The following is a 21,964-nucleotide window of genomic DNA, read 5'->3' as shown; positions in this document are numbered from 1 at the left end:
AGTGAAATCTGGCAAGTGTTATCGAACAAACAATTTCCACCAAAACAAAAGCCTTCCACAACAGTTTACTTACAATTACACTGTGCAAGATTGTGTTTGTATCAGATACTCTAATGTATAAATCTCAGTAACATTTCAGGTACTCAAGCTGTTGGCTCATTTTGGCCAACTTATAAACAGGCACATCCCAAAGAAAACCCACTTATCTCTCTAGACATACACCTAACTCAGTGGTTAGGAGGCAATTTAAAATGCTGTGAAAGTGTATTTTGTTTATGCTATGATCAACAAGAATGAGGTGATTTGAGGAATGAGAAGAGATGAAGAATATTCCTTAAAAGAAAGGATCATGTAAAACTCTGTGTGCATAATTAGAAAGGCACAGAAATCTTTCTTTTTTCAAAAAATTTTATTTCTAAGTAAACTGTACACCCAACATGGGGCTCAAACTCACAACCCCTTGAGATCAAGAGTCACATGCTCTATGGACTGAACCAGTCAGGCACCCTGAGTAGGAGTCCTTCTTTGGGGAAGAAAATGATAGCAGCTGTAAGTGTATTCACAATAACATTTCAGTTTCCAATTCTAATGTCATTCGCAAGTATGTTTTTGGGACTGTTTATACAACGCCTTCTGTTAAACTCAGCGTTTTCCTCTATTGTTGCAGTCAAGTTACATGTAAACAGAGCTTCACCCATAATGTAACTACCAGGTACCCAGCATGGGGGGGGGGGTCACTGTCTCAAGCACTGGGACCATGTTACAATAAAGATATATTCCTTGGGGCACCTGGGTGGCTCAGTCATTAAGCGTCTGCTTTTGGCTCGGGTCATGATCCCAGAGTCCTGGGATCAAGCCCCACGTTGGGCTCCCTGCTCAGTGGGGAGTCTGTTTCTCCCTCTCCCACTCCCCCTGCTTGTGTGCAGGCTCTATCTCTCTCTCAATCTCTCTGTGTCTCTCTGTCAAATAAATAAAATCTTAAAAAAAAAAGATATTATTCCTTGAGACATAACTGGATACTTGGCTCAGAATCTTTATGGACACTGTATGTAAACTGGGGCCATCTTTCATTCAAGTATATGCACCCTTTATTGGGTGAATTACCATGGAAGAGAACTTAACATTACTTCATAAAAAAAGAAAAAGATTTGGTTACACTGTCTAACCCTTATGTTAGGTTAAAACAGGATCACCAGAAATAGTCTTCCCATTTCACTACAGAATAGGCATTTGTTACATTCAAGTCACATCCCACTCATTCTTGTTTATTTATATATTTATTATTTATATATTAGTTCTTTGCTTAGAAAATGTATTCAAAATGTCCCCAGTACCTTTCTGACTATTGTAATTTCTACCCATGACTTTGCTTGGGGATGAGTGTGTCAGCGAGTATTTAATGTAATTGGGAATTTTACAACATGTGAGTCAAACCCACCACTGGTTGCCTCTTTTTAGTGAAGCCCTGGTTGCAGTCCACAACTTGCCACAATTTTAAAAGAGTAAATTCTACACCCAGCGTGGGGATTGAACTCATGACCTCGGGAGTTATATGCTCTACCACCTGAGCCAGCCAGGTTCCCCCAACTCTACACATTTCATTTAAAATCCTACTCTCCTTCCCCTGATACACAAGGTAGTTCCCTGAACTTCAATAGTACAGTTATATATTTATATTTTGCAAAAGCTTCTCAACAATTATGGAAATGAGATCAAATCATCCAGGAAAAAGAGATGTTTAATGTGAAAAAAGAAATTTCAAAGTTGGGAGATAAAGAAAGTTATCCATTACAAAATATGACCTTATTTCATAGTTTTTGAAAAGAAAAATTTTGAAATTGCTAACTCTAAATCATATGCAGTATTTCAGTTTTAGTGATTCAATAACCAAAATTTTGAACTTCAATTTAAAAGAACAATATGAATTTTTAGAAGGACTTCTGAGGGTGCTTTTAAAATAACAGTACATAGTAATCATAGTAATGGTGAAAGTTTCATTTGATAATACACATATTTGTGAATCCATCCTCTATCCATCTATCCATCCATCCACCTACCATCCATCCATCTACCTACCTACCTACCTACCATCCATCTATCTACCTGTTTATCTACTACCATCCATCCATCCATCTACCTACCTACCTACCTACCTACCAATCTACCTACTGGAGAGTTTCTAGGTGACGATGACTAGTTTGAAGAAGTAATAACTAAACAAAGGGCAGCACAATGACTGCCACCATAGCAGGCACTTAATAAATGATAACTGAATGAACTGAGAAAGAAAAGTGTCCTAAGTGGTTGGCAGGACATTCGGTACTGAAGATCATTAGGCTGATTATAGGTTAAATGTCATTTCCCTCCCAGTGGCTGACTCTTGGCAGGTAAGCCTTAACTCATAGGGAGGAAGAAAAAATCTGAGCTTTGACTTCACGAAGCCCTGTGTTTGAATTCTGGCTCCACAAGCTATATAGAAAGAGGTTACTTCTTGCTTTGATTTAGATAATGTTACTTACATGAGAAAAAAAATGTGATAACATATATATGGTGCCTAACCCATTGTTGGGCACTTACTGAGTCAGATCAATATAATATTGATTCCATCTATCCCTTTCCCTTTTCCCACCTAAAAATGTGAGAAATCCAATGCCTGATAAATGTAACTGCACACCCTCTGACCGCTGGGTGGTCCCCATTCCTATGTTTTCATATGGGTAATTCTTGGTTGATGCTAAACTAGAGAGTGCCTTCCTAGGCAAGGACTAGTTTGTGGTCAGGTGCATATGAACATCTCTGGTCCAGGGTTACTAACAAATCCTTATGGGCCAATAGAAGCAAAACTTGTTTTTCCTGCTATTGGCCACTTCATCTTTTTAAATTATATTAATTTTTTTTCTTTTACCTGACAGTCCAGTAAGAGTGAATCCAGATTTTGTGGGACCTGAAGATTATCCAATTTGAGGGGCCCTCTTAAAGGAGAAGAATGTAAATTACAAGTACAGTTGACCCTTGAACAACAGGAAGGTTGGGGCAATGACCCCCCTGCAGTAAAAATCTGCCTGTAACTTTTGACTCCCTCCAAAATTTGCTAATAGCCTACTGTTGACCAAAAATCTTACTGATAACATAAACAGTTGATTAACACATTTTTTATATATTTTATATATTATATGCTGTATTCTTACAATAAAGTAAGCTATAGAAGAGAAAATGTTACTAAGAAAATCACAAGAAAGAAAAAATACATTTACAGTGAATCTGCACAGTTCAAACCTATGTTGTTCAAGAGCCAACTGTACAAGTTAAATACAAGGCCTAAGAAGGGGCTTGTACAGGTGAGGGTCTCTGGGACTTAAGGTCCTTAGCTTCCTGATAATTTCTCATCTAATCCAGCACTTCCCCTCTGTTGTGCCTTTTTCTGTGAACAATTCTGAAGAACCATTCCTGTTACCACAACCATTTCATAGTCATACCATTCAGGAATAATAGAGGCCAAAGTTCTAGTGGACCCTTGAACTGTTTCAGATCCCTGAGCACTAGGAGAAATCATGTTCAAAGACAATTGCTGACCACCCAAAATAAGGGTTACTTCAAGTCGAATCAACTTTTTGATTGTATGTTGTATATGATCTTTAATGGAAATAAGGACACTTAATGCATTTCCTGGTCGCACAGCATAGTGTTGTATGTGACCTATAAAGGGGAAAGGACTAATATTTGTTTAGAGCCCATTAATGTGCCAAGAATTGTACATAGGTTAGCACTGTTAAGCCTCATAACCGCACCATGAGACTGGTGTTCTTATTCCTAACCTGAGGTAGGAAAAGTAATCTACTTGAGTGAATGGAGAAAGGATTTTGATTCCTGTCTCTTTCTTTATTATGCTAAGCAGCCTTTTATTAACTTAAAGTTAAAAACAGAGGGTCAATAGTGTCCTTTGCTAACTGACAGCACAATCTTTGTGCTAGTCAAACAAACGTGTGTGTTCTCACACACAAGGCATATCTTGAGTCTTTCAGCTTGTTTTAACTGCTCTCAGGACCAATTTACATTCTTCCTGTAACACAATATCAAAACTTTTTGACAGGAGACATGTACTACTAAGTCAAGCTTGTCACTGACGTTCACTTGGCTCAAAATTTCACGTGAAATTGTCACTGCCATTTTATCTCTGCTTTTTGCTTCATTGGGTTCTAAAATCTTTATGTGGCATATCTTATTTCATTTAAATAGTGAAGACTATAATTTCTAGTCTCTTTGAACAGTCTTTCCTTCTCTCTCTCTTTTTAAAGATTATATCGTAAGGAATATCTACATCCAATATTGGGCTTGAACTCACAACCCCAAAATCAAGAGTCTCATATTCTACTGACTGAGGAGCCAGGCACCTCTTTCCTTATTGCTAAAATAATATCTGTATAGAGCAGGCAACTAAAATATTGTTAGTCCAATAATCTTTCTGCACAGGGACTGTTAAATTCTTTTTTTTTAAAGATTTTATTTATTTATTTGACAGACAGAGGTCACAAGTAGGCAGAGAGGCAGGCAGAGAGAGAGGAAGGGAAGCAGGCTCCCTGCTGAGCAGAGAGCCTGATGCAGGGCTCGATCCTAGGACCCTGAGATCATGACCTAAGCCGAAGGCAGAGGCTTTAACCCACTGAGCCACCCAGGTGCCCCTAAAATTCCAAACTCTATAGTAAACTTGTACACTGCAGGATTATATGGTTTTAAAGATTAATTTGAATATCTTACACAAGACAAGCCTTTAATACTATTGTAACTATCTCTTGATTATACATATTTTACAATTTGATAATTACAGAGAAATGAACTGACACAACGCAAATTAATGTGCAACAGGAGGCATTACCTTTCACATGTGCTAAGCAAGTTGTAATTTTGAATTCCTAACATTCAGGGGATGATAGATTTCATGTGCTAAATGAGTGCCCTAAGTATATCATTAAAGGTCACCCTTTGACAATGCCATCTTTGTTTTTAGAATATAAAGCCTGAAAACATGCTTTAAATTATATTTACATCAAGTACATTTTATTTTTCAAAGAAGCTATTTTTACTTGGTATTATAGTTTCAGAACATTCGTCATTTTATCTCTGCTACAAAACAAATTAATTTAGCATCAAAATTCTGGTTTTGCTTAAGAGAGGGAGATAAGGTATGACAGACAAGAAACTCTGAATCTATTAGATCAAACTGACTACTCATTCATAAAGTACAACTCTCATTTGATTTGTTATGACTCACAGGGTTTCTTCTCTCCCTTTATAATAAGTGAGTGGCTGATACTTAAAAAGTTGAATATTTAAACATTAAATGTTTCTTAGACCTCTCTACACTTAAAATTCATCAGATGAAATATTCGGAATATGGCACATATTTCTTTAAAAAGACCTTGAGGGGTGCCTGGGTGGCTCAGTCGGTTAAGCGTCTGCCTTTGGCTCAGGTCATGATCTCAAGATCCTGGAATCTTGAGCCCAGCATAGTTGGGCTCCCCACTCAGTAGAAAGTCTGCTTCTCTTTCTCCCTCTGCTCCTTCCCACACCCTCCCCACTTGTGCTCTCTCTCTCTCAAATAAATGCAAAATCTTTAAAAAAAATAGAAAGAGCTTGATATTAAATCCACTTTATAGTTGGGCAGAAATGACAACATGAACCTTTTTTGAGTCTATGACATTCCTCATAGGGCTAATACATTCACACCTATAATAAGATATTAATTATGAAAACCATACATATATGTACATTAGTATCTGCCATCCTCAAGTTGTTTATATTTTGTTTAGTAAGATGCCTACAAAGTATTGAAAAAATACAAGTAGAATCCAGCCATTAATTTTCATATAGATTCTATTTAACCAAAAAGTAGAAGAATAACAATAAATGAACTGCTAAGTATTTAACTTATTTTATAATTAAACCAGTACACCTCTCCAGGGTGCCTGCGTGGCTTAGTCTGTTGAGAGTCTGGCTCTTAGTTTTGGTTCAGGTTGTGATCTCATGGGTCCTGGGATCAAGTCCCATATCAGGCTCCTTGCTCAGTGGGGAGCCTGCTTCTCCCTCCCCCTTCCTGCCACTGCCCCTGTTTGTTTGCTCTCTCTCTCTCTGACAAATGAATACATAAAAACATCTTTTTTAAAAAAAGTAAACATATATACAAAGCCTTCAAAGATCTGATAAAAGTATTATGAGCCTAGAATTCTTGCAACTATAAAATAAATAATATGTGAGGGCAGAAATAAAACATTTCCAGAGATGCTAAGACTCCTCTGTACCTTCTCTCGGGCCACCAATTAAGGAAGCAAATGAATGTGAAATTCAAGAAAAGACCATTTAAGAACATATAAAAAAGGTTGCAAGAAATCTCAGAGAAAAAGCTGGCAAGCAATTGGTCCAATTTAGAATAGAAAGTCAGTTGGTTTAAAGAACATCTCCAAAAAACCCACAAGGGAACATACACCAAGTTCTTAAATTCCTGAGGAGCAAATATTCAGTAACATGATAATTAAAGTGGGCATTTCCACTCTCAATAGAGGGAAAAAAGAAACAACGAGAACTTTCAGGGAAAACAAAACAGAAGGAATGTAATTTCAAATATGGAGTATAACAAAATATGGCACAATTAAGTAATTGATAGTGAGCAAGGATGCTAGAGGCATTTTTCCTAGAAGTTGCGAACTCACAGAAAAAACAATATAATCTTAATTCCATAATTATATGTTTTTGATTGTGGAAATACCCAATTGGTTTTTATATGTTAGAATCATCCTTTAGGGGAAAAAACAGAGATATTAAATATTATATTAGAATAGAATATGAATGTTATTAAATTTAACAATATAAAAACAAAGTTACAGCTTATAGAGAATGAGAAATAAAGAAGAAGCAAAAAGAACTACAGGGGGGGCTACATCCTCATAGATCATCTAAAGTTGTCAGGATACTGAATAGATGTTTGAGTACATTATTTAAAGGTAAAAGATAATCAAAAGAAGAACTAAAGTAACAACTATCAAAAATTGGAAGGAGAAAAAAAAATTGGAAGGAGAAGAAAGGAAGGGATTACATAAGTGAAATGAGTGGTCACCTCTATGAGAGTAGACTACATTGCAAAAATAAATAAGACGTTGACTGCAAAATTATTTGATGTCTCCTGCTCTGTTAGCTTTTTTTTTTTTTTAAAGATTTTATTTATTTATTTGACAAAGAGAGACACAGTGAGAGAGGGAACAGAAGTGGCAGGGGGCAGGGGGTGGGGAGCAGGAGAGGGGGAAGCAGGCTTCCAGCTGAGCAGGGAGCCTGATGCTGAACTCGATCCCAGGACCCTGGAAGCATGACCGAGCCACCCAGGCGCCCCTCTGTTAGCTTTTTGAAGCCGATACTCTGATAACTTTAGTTGTCTTCCAATGCACTGGTTTTCTTTGTTATAGAGAATTTCATATATACTTCAAGTTAAATCTTATGACTGATTCATGATGACAAAGTTTTTTTTTAAAGATTTTATTTATATACTTGAGAGAGAGAGCATGATAGGTGGGTGGGGGATGGGGAGGGACAGAGGGAGAGGGAGAAGCAGACTCCCACTGAGCAGGGAGCCCCAACAGTGCTCAATCCCAGGGTTCTAGAATCATGATCTGAGCCGAGGCAGACACTGAATCAACTAAGCCACCCAGGTGCCCCGACAAAGACTTGGAAGAAGAACATAGAGTACTATCCAAAGCTTATTTCCCAGGTGAGAAATGTACTATAATTTAGCCCCTAATTTTCTTCCTTCTTCTTCCCCATACTTCCTGTGACCCCATGTCGATGTTCTCAAAAATCTTCTGATGCCAATTCTGCCAAAGGCTCAGGTGTCTTCCCATCCTGATAAATCCTTCCTGTAATTCTGCTCGATCTTCTGACCATTGATTACCCTCCTACTTCCATCTTTCCAAGGTTCTTAAAAGAATATACTCACTGCTTTTCTTATTCACCTCTTAATCCTTTGGTTGACTGCATCCCCACGTTACTGAAACATCCAGATCAGTTGTCTTTCTCCAGAAAAGATTCATTCATTCATTCATTCATTCATTTACTCAATAAGTATTTATTTGTTCATTGATAAAATATGACATGGCTCCTGTGCTTAAGGAGTTTGTCGTCTGAGGTGTAGACAGACCTTAATCAATAGTACAGATAAATAGTCATTTGCAACCTAAGGCAAATGCCGTGAAGGAAAAGGAGAAGGTATGAAGAGAATATTGAATAGGAGGAGCTTGGTCTGGTCTGAGGGTCAGAAGAGGCTTCTCCAAGAAAGTGACATTGATCTGAGAAATGAAGGACAAGTAGCAGTTCACCAACTAAGAGGCCTCAGACATAGGGAGTGCATTCCTAGCCCAGCATCTTCATGACACCATATCCATGAAATGAGAAGCAAACTGCATCAGCCCTATCACAGCATTCCTCATTCCACATTTTAAAACTCTTATGTGTATCCTTCTGCTCAAATGCTCTACTCTCGCAGTTGATAAGATCTAAAAGGGCCCTAGATCATGTACATCTTGTCTGTTCTTTTATTAAAGAAACTTGCACAGATCCTGTCACATACGCATGTTCTCAATATTTACTAAAAGAACAAATGAATATTATCTATGACCCTCTAATTGCCAAATCTAATAAATATGTCTTTTTTTTTTTAAAGATTTTATTTATTTATTTGACAGGCAGAGATCACAAGTAGGCAGAGAGGCAGGCGGAGAGAGAGAGATAGGAGAAAGTAGGCTCCCTGTTGAGCAGAGAGCCCAAAGTGGGGCTCGATCCCAAGACCCTGAGATCATGACCTGAGCCGAAGGCAGAGGCTTTAATCCACTGAGCCACCCAGGCGCCCCCTAATAAATATGTCTTTTAAAAAGACTTATATATTTATTTGTGTGGGTGGGGAGAGGGGCAGGGAGAGAGAGAGAATGCTTAAGCAGATTGCTGACTGAGCGTGGAGCCTAAATCTGTGGGGCTTGATTCCAGGACCCTAAAATCATGACCTGAGCTTAAACCAAGAGTCTGGCACCCAACTGACTGAGCATCTAGGTGCCCCAATAAACATCTTTTAAATTCTTATCTTATGGTATCTCTTAGTGGCACTTAACTGGTTGATCACTACTTCCTTCTGACCGTTGATATACTCTTCCTTCAATGCCACCTTTTTTCCAGGTTCTCTTTTCTCTCACAGGTTCCCATTTCTTCACTTATCCCTCAATTCTACCCATGACTCACATACTCTTTGGGGGATACTCTTTCATATTCAAACAGTTCCAGCTTCCCTCCACTAGATCTCATTTCTTCACTTACACCGTGGACCTGGCTCTTGAGCAGCAGACTCATGTAACAACTATTCGTGGTTCATATATACCATATGCCTGACAGCCATTTCAAAGTCAAATAAGCAAAGCCAAACTCATCATCATTTCATGGCCCCTTAACCCAACAACAACAAAATAAAACTAGGTTGAACTTCATTATTTTATCTTAGTTTATGGTATCACCATTCATTTAGAACAAACGTAAATATTTGGTATTATTATTATTATTATATTATTATTATATTATATTATTCTCTTCTTACATCGTACATCCACATATAATCATCAATGTCAGGCAGGTTTAGCCATAAGATATTTTACATAATCCTCTCTTCTCTAGTCTCTTGACCATTGGCTTAGCTCATGCTGTCATCACTTCCTTCTAGATGTCTACAATTACCCTCGCAGGATCAACAGCAACTAACCCAAAATATAAATTGGACACCATGCCCCTGCCTACCGCTTTTCAGTCTGGAGGCTAAAATCCAAGTTTCTTGACTTTGCATGTGAAACCCAGACTTCTGTTTCCTTCTACAGTCCCACCTTTCACCACTTCCTTCTATGAACTTTACTCTCAGGGAACCACAAAGTGCTTGTGGCTGCTGCGCAGAGTACACATTTCCTGGCTCTGTGCCCTTGTATTTTTAATTGTAATAATCTCACTCCTGGATACCTTTTATCATGCCCAAATCCATCCAATAATCCTCAACAACCTAGCTCTCCCTGGATTCCTCAAGATGAATGAGATATCCATTAACCACGAACCTTCTAATAATACTCTACGCAAAGCCCTACTGGAGTGCAACAGTGTTTGATCATTGTCAATGTAATGGCTGTGTCTCCCCTTCTGAAATAAAAAAACACGTTTTGCAGAGCATGTAATGGACTCTCACTAAAAGTCCTTATGTGTAAGAAAGAAAAATGGCATTTATCCATTCAACTATTTTCTATTTTGGCTGCAAAATATAGCCACTAATTTATTTTATTTTTTAAACATTTTTAATTTAAATTCAATTTAATTAACATATAGTGTGTTATTTGTTTTGGAGGTAGAATTTAGTGATTCATCAGTGCTCATCATAACAAGTACCCTCCTCAATCCCCATCATCCAATTACCCCATACCCATCCACCTCCCTGCCAGCAATCCTGTTTGTTTCCTATAGTTACAAGGAGTCTCTTATGGTTTGCTTCCCTCTCTGTTTTCATCTTTTCTTATTTTTCCTTCCCTTCCTTTAGGTTTACCTGTTTTGTCCTTAAATTCCTGAAGAAAAAAAAAAAAAGAAATAAAAGGCATCCAAATCCTCAAAGAAGAAGTCAAACTTTCACTCTTCACAGACAATATGATAGTCTGTGTAGAAAACCTAAAAGACTCCCCCAAGAAATTGCTAGAACTGATACAGGAATTCAGCAAAGTTGCAGGATATTAAATCAGTGCACAGAAGTCAGCTGCATTTCTAGACACTAACAACAAGGCCCAAGAAAAAGAAATCAAGGCATCTATCCCATTAACAAGTGCACCAAAACCCATTAAGATACTAGGAAGAATCCTAACCAAAGAGTTAAAGGATCTGTAGCCACTATTTTACATAGTGACAAGTAATATAGTGCAATGGAGAAATAATAAAGCATTTAAGGGGCATATTACCTATTGAGGTAGGGGAATATAATTATGAGAGGCTGAATGTTGCTAGAAGGCATGAAGGGAGAGAACAGGCCATGTAGATAGCTGGGGAAAGAATATTCCAGACAAAGGGAAGAACAAGTATGGAGACCCTGAGAGGGAACATGCCCGATGCTTCCGAAGGAAAGCAAGGAAGGCAATGTGGCTAGAGGAGCATGAATGAAGGAGAAGATGAGGTCTGAAGAATGATGGGGTGAAGTGTGCCCAGAACACGGCAAGTCATATGGTCATTACAACCTTTTGTTCTGTGTGAGATGGGAGCCATGACAAAGATATTTTATTTTTTGAATGGAGCACAATTTGAAGGCCCCTGCATGTGTATTTGTAGGGGTGTGTGAAATGCTAAGAAACTGTAGGATTATCTCTGAGAACCATTAATACTCCAAATTCTTTCTTCAGCCACCACAGGACCACATAGCTACAGCTCAGATATTAGAGCCTGCAGACATAGCTTTTGAGCTAATTTTATTGAACAGGAGTAAATTAATCATTTTCTCTGAATCAATGCATTCTTGCCTACAGCATCCTATTATAGGATTTCAGAGAGGAAAATATTTGAAAGGAAATATCATGACAAGTAAATTCCCTTAATTCCAAATTCACAATAAATTATGAATGAACATAATTCACTTTCCCCTGCCTGCTTTTTGGTCCAGTTACTTACCCTCACTGAAACAGACTTTACATCTTGAAATGGTGGTAATTACCCCTTCCTCACTACTTTCTTTGGAGATTTAAATGTAGCTTATGTACTACTGAGCCTATCATTTTATTATTATTGTATATTACCTTAAAGTTTTATCCAAAGGCATTTAAGACTTCATTACAATTTAAATCTAAAGTATGTATGTGGAATTGCCTACAAAATGTGTTTACTCATTTGTTTTGTATTGTACAATCTATGTTTCTTAATTTTTAGGTGTGCATCTCACTTTTCATCTTCTTTCGTTTAGCAATTCTTTTTCTCATTAACTCAAGTTTAATATGTAATCTGCTGTAAGACAGTCTCAAAATTAAATTTTACATGAAACTGAATAGATATTTTAATACTTTCAACAAAACTGGAATCCCTTACTTGATTTAAACTAAAAATGATCACAAACCAGACTTAGATTTGTTGTAACTATTTTCAAGAAAGACATTTAAAAATTAACATATATTTTCTGTAGGCTAAGAATTTATATGAGACAGAAAACACATTTTTAACATAAAAAATAGTGTTTGCTTCAGCAGCACATACATTAAAATTTAAGATAAAAAATAACGTTGGGCTGGCTGGATGGCTCAGTCGTTTGAGTGTCTGACTCTTGATTTTTGGCTCAGGTGATGGTCTTAGGGTCACGAGATCCATTGCTAGTGGGCCTCCCCACTCTGTGCATATGCACATGTACACTCACACACACACACTTTCTCAAATAAATAAATAAATAAATAAATCTTAAAAAAAAGATGAAAATATTGTCTAAGTGGAGAATAGTATGAATTAAGAATCAATGAGATTTAAATAAAAATGGCTAGATAAAGTTAATCTTACTATGCTGCTATTAATTTTTTATAAAAATGTCTTATAAATAAATAACTTGCAGAAACATTTATATATTTTTACCTTACTGTGAAAAAAAAAATCCCACCATGAATAAGCCTCTTACACATGGGAGAAAAATATTTCATAGTAATTCTGGTCATCTGCCAAAATTCAATTATAAACAATAATTTTGACTTCTCAGCATAAGTCAAATCTCTTCATAATATTATACCATATAGTAAACTGGTCTTTCCACTTGAGCAAATGGTAAAAACTCATTATGGGAGACATAACATTTATAAATGAAGTTATTTTATTTGGAATGCTAACTAAAATAATGAATTTATAGATTACCAAACCGTGTTTGAATGGGTACCTTTTACAAAAGCATAATCTTTTAACACCCCCATATAAGCACAGACTTTTTTTGAAAAATCAGTAGCAGCAAGATTAGGGAGTTAAGAGGAGAGACTTTTTTTTTTTTAATGTTTCCTGTTTTTATTTAAATTCTAGTTAGTTAACATATAGTGTAATATTAGTTTCAAGAGTAGAATTTAGTGATTCATCACTTACATACAACACCCAGTGCTCATTCCAACAAGGGCTTTCCTTATTACAGCCCATCCCCCTATCTATCTCTCCTCCATCACCCCTCAGTTTGTTTTCTACAGTTACAGTCTGTTTTATGGTTTGCCTCCTCTCTTCTTTTTTCTTTCCCCTATGTTCATCTGTTTTGTTTCTTAAATTCCTATACAGAGTGAAATCATATGGTATTTGTCTTAGAAGAGAGTATTTTATATATATTAATTTAACATATGGTTAGAGAAAAATTACAAATCAATGGGTAGGAGGAGAATTATTTAATAAACAATTAGGTCAGTTAGTCATAATTTGGAAAAAACAGTATAGGTATTTGGTGCATAGGAAACATCAAAATAAGTTATGGTGAGATTAAAGAGTTAAAATATTGAACTATTTAGAAATTAAATAGTTAAAAGAAAAGGAAAAAATGAACTATTTTATCAAACTTCTGGTTGATAGATAACTTTCAGAGCTTAGGAACAAAATATTTACAAAAAGTAGGTAAAAATATAAAATATATTTATAAATATGATGTGTGTTTGTGTATCCACCCAAAAAGAAAAGGAATGGTATATTTGCTCAAACTAAAATTTTTAAAAATAAACACATAATTTTTAAAAAAGTAAAAAAAAAAAAAAAAAAGTAAAATACAAAACAAACCCCAAACTATCACTGACATAAAAAGAAAGAAACAAAAGATAGGAGAGGAAAATGCCAGAAAAGGAGTTAATACTTCCAAACAAAGAGTTTGTATAATCAGATACAAAAAATATGCCCTGACCTGATCTACACAAATGGGCAAAGAATATGCACAGAAAGTCAAAAAAGATATTACAAATTAAAAAGTACATGAATTTATATTTGATGTAAAAGCAAACAAGGAGATTCAAAATACAAGAACAAAATACTTTTAACCCACTAAGATAGCATTTTAAAAATACTTGAAATGGTAATCAGAAATGTTTATATAGAAACAGGTCCTCAGATTTTTCTTGTGGAATTATAAATTTCAATCTTTTATAAAAGTAAATTGGTAATACATACCAAATGCTAAAAATGCTGATGTTGTTTAATTCAGTGATTCTATCTTTAGATGTATAAGCTTTTTAAAGATCCAAAATAGGGGGAAAAAGATATATTCAAGGTGAACACCATCAACTGGTTATTTAGAAAATATATATATTAGGACATATATATTTTATATATATACATTTTATGTTATTTGTTTTTTAAATTGAAGTCATTTAATGTACATATTTTCACTTGTTAGTTCAACACTGATTTCCACTATACATGCACAGCCATTTAGTTTAACTTGCTTCATATTTATTTACTTTCCAACATGCTATATTTATAAGTTTTAAAGGATTATTTATGAAAGTAAAGCCCTGGAGTATAAGACAAACATTAAGTCACTGAAGAATATTTCCTCATGGATTTCTGTTCTAAGAACAAAAATGTTTCATGAGGGAAAAATAACTTTAAGTTCCAACAACAAAATCAGTTAAGAAAATGCAAAGATATAAAATCGTATGCATAAAAGAAAAGGAAAACTGAACCATTTCTATTCAAAAGAAGCCCTAAAATATGACTTAAATTGACATGAATTGTATGGAGCTGAATCTCACCAGGAAGTAGATTCTCTGCTACACACCAGTCATGTAAATGGATTCCGTGGTTCCGTGGCTCCTTTCTTTCCAGCTCTTTAAAAGTGAATTCCTTTCCAAGCCCCAACATTTTAGCAATTACTTCAAAAAGCAACCAGCATGTATTCTTTCTCTTAACTGTGACCTGTCTTTGTTAAAACTGTGAGAAGTCGTCAGTGCATTCGGGAACTCCTTCCAGTTGGTTGTTTTTTTCTCTCTATCAGAGTCCATTTAGTGTTCGATTGAAGGCTTAGGGTAACCCATGTATGTGTGAATGTATCACCTCCATTCATTCAGAATGTCCCCAATGTATAATGCTGCATTGCTCACTCAGCATACAGTCTGGAGCCAGGCTAACTGGTAATTGTTTTCACAGCTTTCCAGAGAAATATAAAGTATACTTTCAAATAAAGTGCTAAATAGAATGACTTAACAGCACTCCTGAATTCCTGGTCTTTATTTAGTTGAAACTGAGTAGCAGCTGGAATAAACTGGAAAGGCCAGAGCAAGGGAAAAGACCTCATTTTCTCATTGTTCTTCCATGGATGAAAAATAAACAGGTACTGAGCAATTGGTGCTGTGATCTGGAATAACCTTAAAATCAGAAGAATAACTGTGGATGAATTTGCCTTCCAAAGGGAAAACGAAGAAAGCTTTAGCTCAAAGTTCTTTAGATATCCTTTTAAGAGAGCCAGGTCATCAAAACTATTTCAAAATTTTTTTTCAACTATTAAGAAGGCAACATGTTATTTCAGACAATACTTTACTTACTATATGTATAAACTTGTACATGAACCTAATATAGTGAATCTGTGCATTATATTTATGCTCATTAATAGGCTTCAGAATTTACTACTTCACGTTGGATTTACAATGATTAATTTTTTTTTTGAATACACTGATACTTCATTACTTTATTGCTGAGGAGTATTCCATTTAACTCTGTAGAGCATTGCGACACATCCCATGTTCTAAGGTCCTTGGCCATTCATGACTAAAAAGCTGCTGTGACATTCGTGCAAAGGTTTTTATGTGGATATCAGGTTACTTCCTCCTAGTGTAATGCCTAAAAGTGTTACAGTATAAGTATTAGTATAATGTATTATACATTATAAGTATTAGTACAATGTATTAGTATAATTATAAGTATAGATATAAGTATTTTTAAGCCATTTTAAGAGATATGCAATAGTTATTTGTGGTTGTTTGAATTCGTGTTTTCTTGTGACTCAGGATGTTGAATATCTCTCTTCATGTAATTGACATTTGCAAACTCCCTTTTGTGAACTGTGTGTGTAGGTCTTTTACTTCTTCTTTTTTTTTAAATTTAATTTAATTTTATTTTTTATAAACATATAATACATTTTTATCCCCAGGGGTACAGGTCTGTGAATCGCCAGGTTTACACACTTCACAGCACTCACCATAGCACACACCCTCCCCAATGTCCATAACCCCACCCCCCAAACCCCCCTCCCCCCATCAACCCTCAGTTTGTTTTGTGAGATGAAGTCACTTATGGTTTGTCTCCCTCCCAATCCCACCTTGTTTCATTTTCTCTTCTCCTACCCCCTTAACACCCCATGTTGCATCTCCTCTCCCTCATATCAGGGAGATCATATGATAGTTGTCTTTCTCCGATTGACTTACTTCACTAAGCATGATACCCTCTAGTTCCATCCACGTCGTCACAAATGGAAAGATTTCATTTCTTTTGATGCCTGCATAGTATTCCATTGTGTATATATACCACTTCTTCTTTATCCATTCGTCTGTTGATGGACATCTAGGTTCTTTCCATAGTTTGGCTATTATAGACATTGCTGCTATAAACATTCGGGTGCACGTGCCCCTTCGGATCACTACGTTTGTATCTTTAGGGTAAATACCTAGTAGTGCAATTACTGGGTCATAGGGTAGCTCTATTTTCAACATTTTGAGGAACCTCCATGCTGTTTTCCAGAGTGGTTGCACCAGCTTGCATTCCCACCAACAGTGTAGGAGGGTTCCCCTTTCTCCATATCCTTGCCAGCATCTGTCATTTCCTGACTTGTTAATTTTAGCCATTCTGACTGGTGTGAGGTGATACCTCATTGTGGTTTTGATTTGTATTTCCCTGATGCCGAGTGATATGGAGCACTTTTTCATGTGTCTGTTGGCCATGTGGATGTCTTCTTTGCAGAAATGTCTGTTCATGTCTTCTGCCCAATTCTTGATTGGATTAATTGTTCTTTGGGTGTTGAGTTTGCTAAGTTCTTTATAGATTTTGGACACTAGCCCTTTATCTGATATGTCTTTTGCAAATATCTTCTCCCATTCTGTCAGTTGTCTTTTGGTTTTGTTAACTGTTTCCTTTGGTGTGCAAAAGCTTTTGATCTTGATAAAATCCCAATAGTTCATTTTTGCCCTTGCTTCCGTTGCCTTTGGCAATGTTCCTAGGAGGAAGTTGCTGCAGCTGAGGTCAAAGAGGTTGCTGCCTGTGTTCTCCTCAAGGATTTTGATGGATTCCTTTCTCACATGGAGGTCCTTCATCCATTGTGAGTCTATTTGCGTGTGTGGTGTAAGGAAATGATCCAATTTCATTTTTCTGCATGTGGCTGTCCAATTTTCCCAACACCATTTATTGAAGAGGCTGTCTTTTTTCCACTGGACATTCTTTCCTGCTTTGTCGAAGATGAGTTGACCATAGAGTTGAGGGTCTATTTCTGGGCTCTCTATTCTGTTCCATTGATCTATGTGTCTGTTTTTGTGCCAGTACCATGCTGTCTTGATGATGACAGCTTTGTAATAGAGCTTGAAGTCCGGAATTGTGATGCCACCGACTTTGGCTTTCCTTTTCAATATTCCTTTGGCTATTCGAGGTCTTTTCTGGTTCCATATAAATTTTAGGATTATTTTTTCCATTTCTTTGAAAAAAATGGATGGTACTTTGATAGGAATTGCATTAAATGTGTAGATTGCTTTAGATAGCATAGACATTTTCACAATATTTATTCTTCCACTCCAGGAGCATGGAACATTTTTCCATTTCTTTGTGTCTTCCTCAATTTCTTTCATGAGTACTTTATAGTTTTCTGTGTATAGATTCTTAGCCTCTTTGGTTAGGTTTACTCCTAGGTATCTTATAGTTTTTGGTGCAATTGTAAATGGGATTGACTCCTTAATTTCTCTTTCTTCTGTCTTGTTGTTGGTGTAGAGAAATGCAACTGATTTCTGTGCATTGATTTTATATCCTGACACTTTACTGAATCCCTGTACAAGTTCTAGCAATTTTGGAGTGGAGTCTTTTGGGTTTTCCATATATAGTATCATATCATCTGTGAAGAGTGATAGTTTGACTTCTTCTTTGCCAATTTGGATGCCTTTAATTTCCTTTTGTTGTCTGATTGCTGAGGCTAGGACTTCTAGTACTATGTTGAATAGCAGTGGTGATAATGGACATCCCTGCCGTGTTCCTGACCTTAGCGGAAAAGCTTTCCGTTTTTCTCCATTGAGAATGATATTTGCGGTGGGTTTTTCATAGATGGCTTTAATAACATTGAGGTATGTGCCCTCTATCCCTACACTTGGAAGAGTTTTGATCAGGAAGGGATGCTGTACTTTGTCAAATGCTTTCTCAGCATCTATGGAGAGTATCATATGGTTCTTGTTCTTTCTTTTATTAATGCGTTGTATCACATTGATTGATTTGCGGATGTTGAACCAACCTTGCAGCCCTGGAATAAATCCCACTTGGTCGTGGTGAATAATCCTTTTAATGTACTGTTGAATCCTATTGGCTAGTATTTTGGTGAGAATTTTCGCATCTGTGTTCATCAAGGATATTGGTCTGTAGTTCTCTTTTTTGATGGGATCCTTGTCCGGTTTTGGGATCAAGGTGATGCTGGCCTCATAAAATGAGTTTGGAAGTTTTCCTTCCATTTCTATTTTTTGGAACAGTTTCAGGAGAATAGGAATTAGTTCTTCTTTAAATGTTTGGTAGAATTCCCCCGGGAAGCCATCTGGCCCTGGGCTTTTGTTTGTTTGGAGATTTTTGATGACTGTTTCAATCTCCTTACTGGCTATGGGTCTGTTCAGGCTTTCTATTTCTTCCTGGTTCAGTTGTGGTAGTTTATATGTCTCTAGGAATGCATCCATTTCTTCCAGATTGTCAAATTTGTTGGCGTAGAGTTGCTCATAGTATGTTCTTATAATTGTTTGTATTTCTTTGGTGTTAGTTGTGATCTCTCCTCTTTCATTCATGATTTTATTTATTTGGGTCCTTTCTCTTTTCTTTTTGAAAAGTCTGGCCAGGCGTTTATCGATCTTATTAATTCTTTCAAAGAACCAGCTTCTCATTTCGTTGATTTGTTCTATTGTTTTTTTGGTTTCTATTTCATTGATTTCTGCTCTGATCTTTATGATTTCTCTTCTCTTGCTAGGTTTAGGGTTTCTTTCTTGTTCTTTCTCCAGCTCCTTTAGGTGTAGGGTTAGGTTGTGTACCTGAGACCTTTCTTGTTTCTTGAGAAAGGCTTGTACCACTATATATTTTCCTCTCAGGACTGCCTTTGTTGTGTCCCACAGATTTTGAACAGTTGTGTTTTCATTATCATTTGTTTCCATGAATTTTTTCAATTCTTCTTTAATTTCCTGGTTGACCCATTCATTCTTTAGAAGGATGCTGTTTAGTCTCCATGTATTTGGGTTCTTTCCAAATTTCCTCTTGAGATTGAATTCTAGCTTCAGAGCATTGTGGTCTGAAAATATGCAGGGAATGATCCCAATCTTTTGATACCGGCTGAGACCTGATTTAGGACCGAGGATGTAATCTATTCTGGAGACTGTTCCATGTGCACTAGAGAAGAATGTGTATTCTGTTGCTTTGGGATGAAATGTTCTGAATATATCTGTGATGTCCATCTGGTCCAGTGTGTCATTTAAGGCCTTTATTTCCTTGTTGCTCTTTTGCTTGGATGATCTGTCCATTTCAGCGAGGGGAGTGTTAAAGTCCCCTATTATTGTATTATTGTCGATGTGTTTCTTTGATTTTGTTATTAATTGGTTTATATAGTTGGCTGCTCCCACGTTAGGGGCATAGATATTTACAATTGTTAGATCTTCTTGTTGGACAGATCCTTTGAGTATGATATAGTGTCCTTCCTCATCTCTTATTATAGTCTTTGGCTTAAAATCTAATTGATCTGATATAAGGATTGCCACTCCTGCTTTCTTCTGATGTCCATTAGCATGGTAAATTCTTTTCCACCCCCTTACCTTAAATCTGGAGGTGTCTTCGGGTTTAAAATGAGTTTCTTGTAGGCAACATATAGATGGGTTTTGTTTTTTTATCCATTCTGATACCCTGTGTCTTTTGATTGGGGCATTTAGCCCATTAACATTCAGGGTAACTATTGAGAGATATGAATTTAGTGCCATTGTATTGCCTGTAAGGTGACTGTTATTGTATATTGTCTCTGTTCCTTTCTGATCTACTGCTTTTAGGCTCTCTCTTTGCTTAGAGGACCCCTTTCAATATTTCCTGTAGAGCCGGTTTGGTGTTTGCAAATTCTTTCAGTTTTTGTTTGTCCTGGAAGCTTTTAATCTCTCCTTCTATTTTCAATGATAGCCTAGCTGGATATAGTATTCTTGGCTGCATGTTTTTCTCGTTTAATGCTCTGAATATATCATGCCAGCTCTTTCTGGCCTGCCAGGTCTCTGTGGATAAGTCTGCTGCCAATCTAATATTTTTACCATTGTATGTTACAGACGTCTTCTCCCGGGCTGCTTTCAGGATTTTCTCTTTGTCACTAAGACTTGTAAATTTGACTATTAGGTGACGGGGTGTGGACCTCTTCTCATTGATTTTGAGGGGGGGTTCTCTGAACCTCCTGGATTTTGATGCTTGTTCCCTTTGCCATATTGTGGAAATTCTTTCCAATAATTCTCTCCAATATACCTTCTGCTCCCCTCTCTCTTTCTTCTTCTTCTGGAATCCCACTTATTCTAATGTTTGTTCATCTTATGGTGTCACTTATCTCTCGAATTCTGCCCTCGTGGTCCAGTAGCTGTTTGTCCCTCTTTTGCTCAGCTTCTTTATTCTCTGTCATTTGGTCTTCTATATCGCTAATTCTTTCTTCTGCCCCATTTATCCTAGCAGTGAGAGCTTCCATTTTTGATTGCACCTCATTAATAGCTGTTTTGATTTCATTTGGTTAGATTTTAGTTCTTTTATTTCTCCAGAAAGGGCTTTTATATCTCCCGAGAGGGTTTCTCTAATATCTTCCATGCCTTTTTCGAGCCCGGCTAGAACCTTGAGAATCGTCATTCTGAACTCTAGATCTGACTTATTACCAATGTCTGTATTGATTAGGTCCCTAGCCTTTGGTACTGCCTCTTGTTCTTTTTTTTGTGGTGAATTTTTCCGCCTTGTCATTTTGTCCAGATAAGAGTATATGAAGGAGCAAGTAAAATACTAAAAGGGTGGCAACAACCCCAGGAAAATATGCTTTAACCAAATCAGAAGAGATCCCAAATCATAAGGGGGGAGAAAGGGGATAAAAAGATGTTCAGAAAGAAAAGAAAAAAAAAAAAAAAAGAAGAAACAATTAAAAAAAAGAAATGACTAAAGAAAAAATATAAAAGAGAAAAAATATATATATAATAGATAAACTAGTTAAAAAAACGTTAAAAAAGGAAAGGGTAAAAGTTAAAAAAAATTTGGCAGAAGAAGAGAAAAAAAAATTGAAAAAGAAAAAAAAATTAAATTAACTGCAAGGCTAAAGAATCATGGGGAAAAAGCCATGAGTTCCGTGCTTTGCTTTCTCCTCCTCTGGAATTCCGCTGCTCTCCTTGGTATTGAAACTGCACTCCTTGGTAGGTGAACTTGGTCCTGGCTGGGTTTCTTGTTGACCTTCTGGGGGAGGGGCCTGTTGTAGTGATTCTCAAGTGTCTTTGCCCCAGGCGGAGTTGCACCACCCTTACCAGGGGCTGGGCTGAGTAATCCGCTCGGGTTTGCTTTCGGGAGCTTTTGTTCCCTGAGCGCTTTCCGTAGAGTTCCAGAGGACAGGAATGAAGATGGCGGCCTCCCAGTCTCCGGCCCAGAGGAGCTGAGAGCCCGGGGCCCCACTCCTCAGTGCACCCTCAGAGAACAGCGCCCAATTACTGCTGTCACCCTGGCCTCCGGCCGCGCTCCG

At 36.8% G+C, this 21,964-nt stretch overlaps 1 protein-coding gene across 1 annotated transcript in view; it reads right to left on the bottom strand.

Moving 5' to 3' along the window:
- Window positions 1–21,964, bottom strand: part of RNF217 (ring finger protein 217) — a 138,573-nt gene that overhangs the window by 8,619 nt on the left and 107,990 nt on the right. The gene's annotated exons all lie outside the window — the stretch shown is intronic.

This window comes from Lontra canadensis, unplaced genomic scaffold, assembly GCF_010015895.1.
Source record: "Lontra canadensis isolate GAN:19392208 unplaced genomic scaffold, GSC_riverotter_1.0 scaffold23, whole genome shotgun sequence".
Taxonomy (NCBI): Eukaryota; Metazoa; Chordata; class Mammalia; order Carnivora; family Mustelidae; genus Lontra; species Lontra canadensis.
Note: the sequence above shows the minus strand (reverse complement) of the source record. Positions and strands in the feature narration are given on the sequence as shown.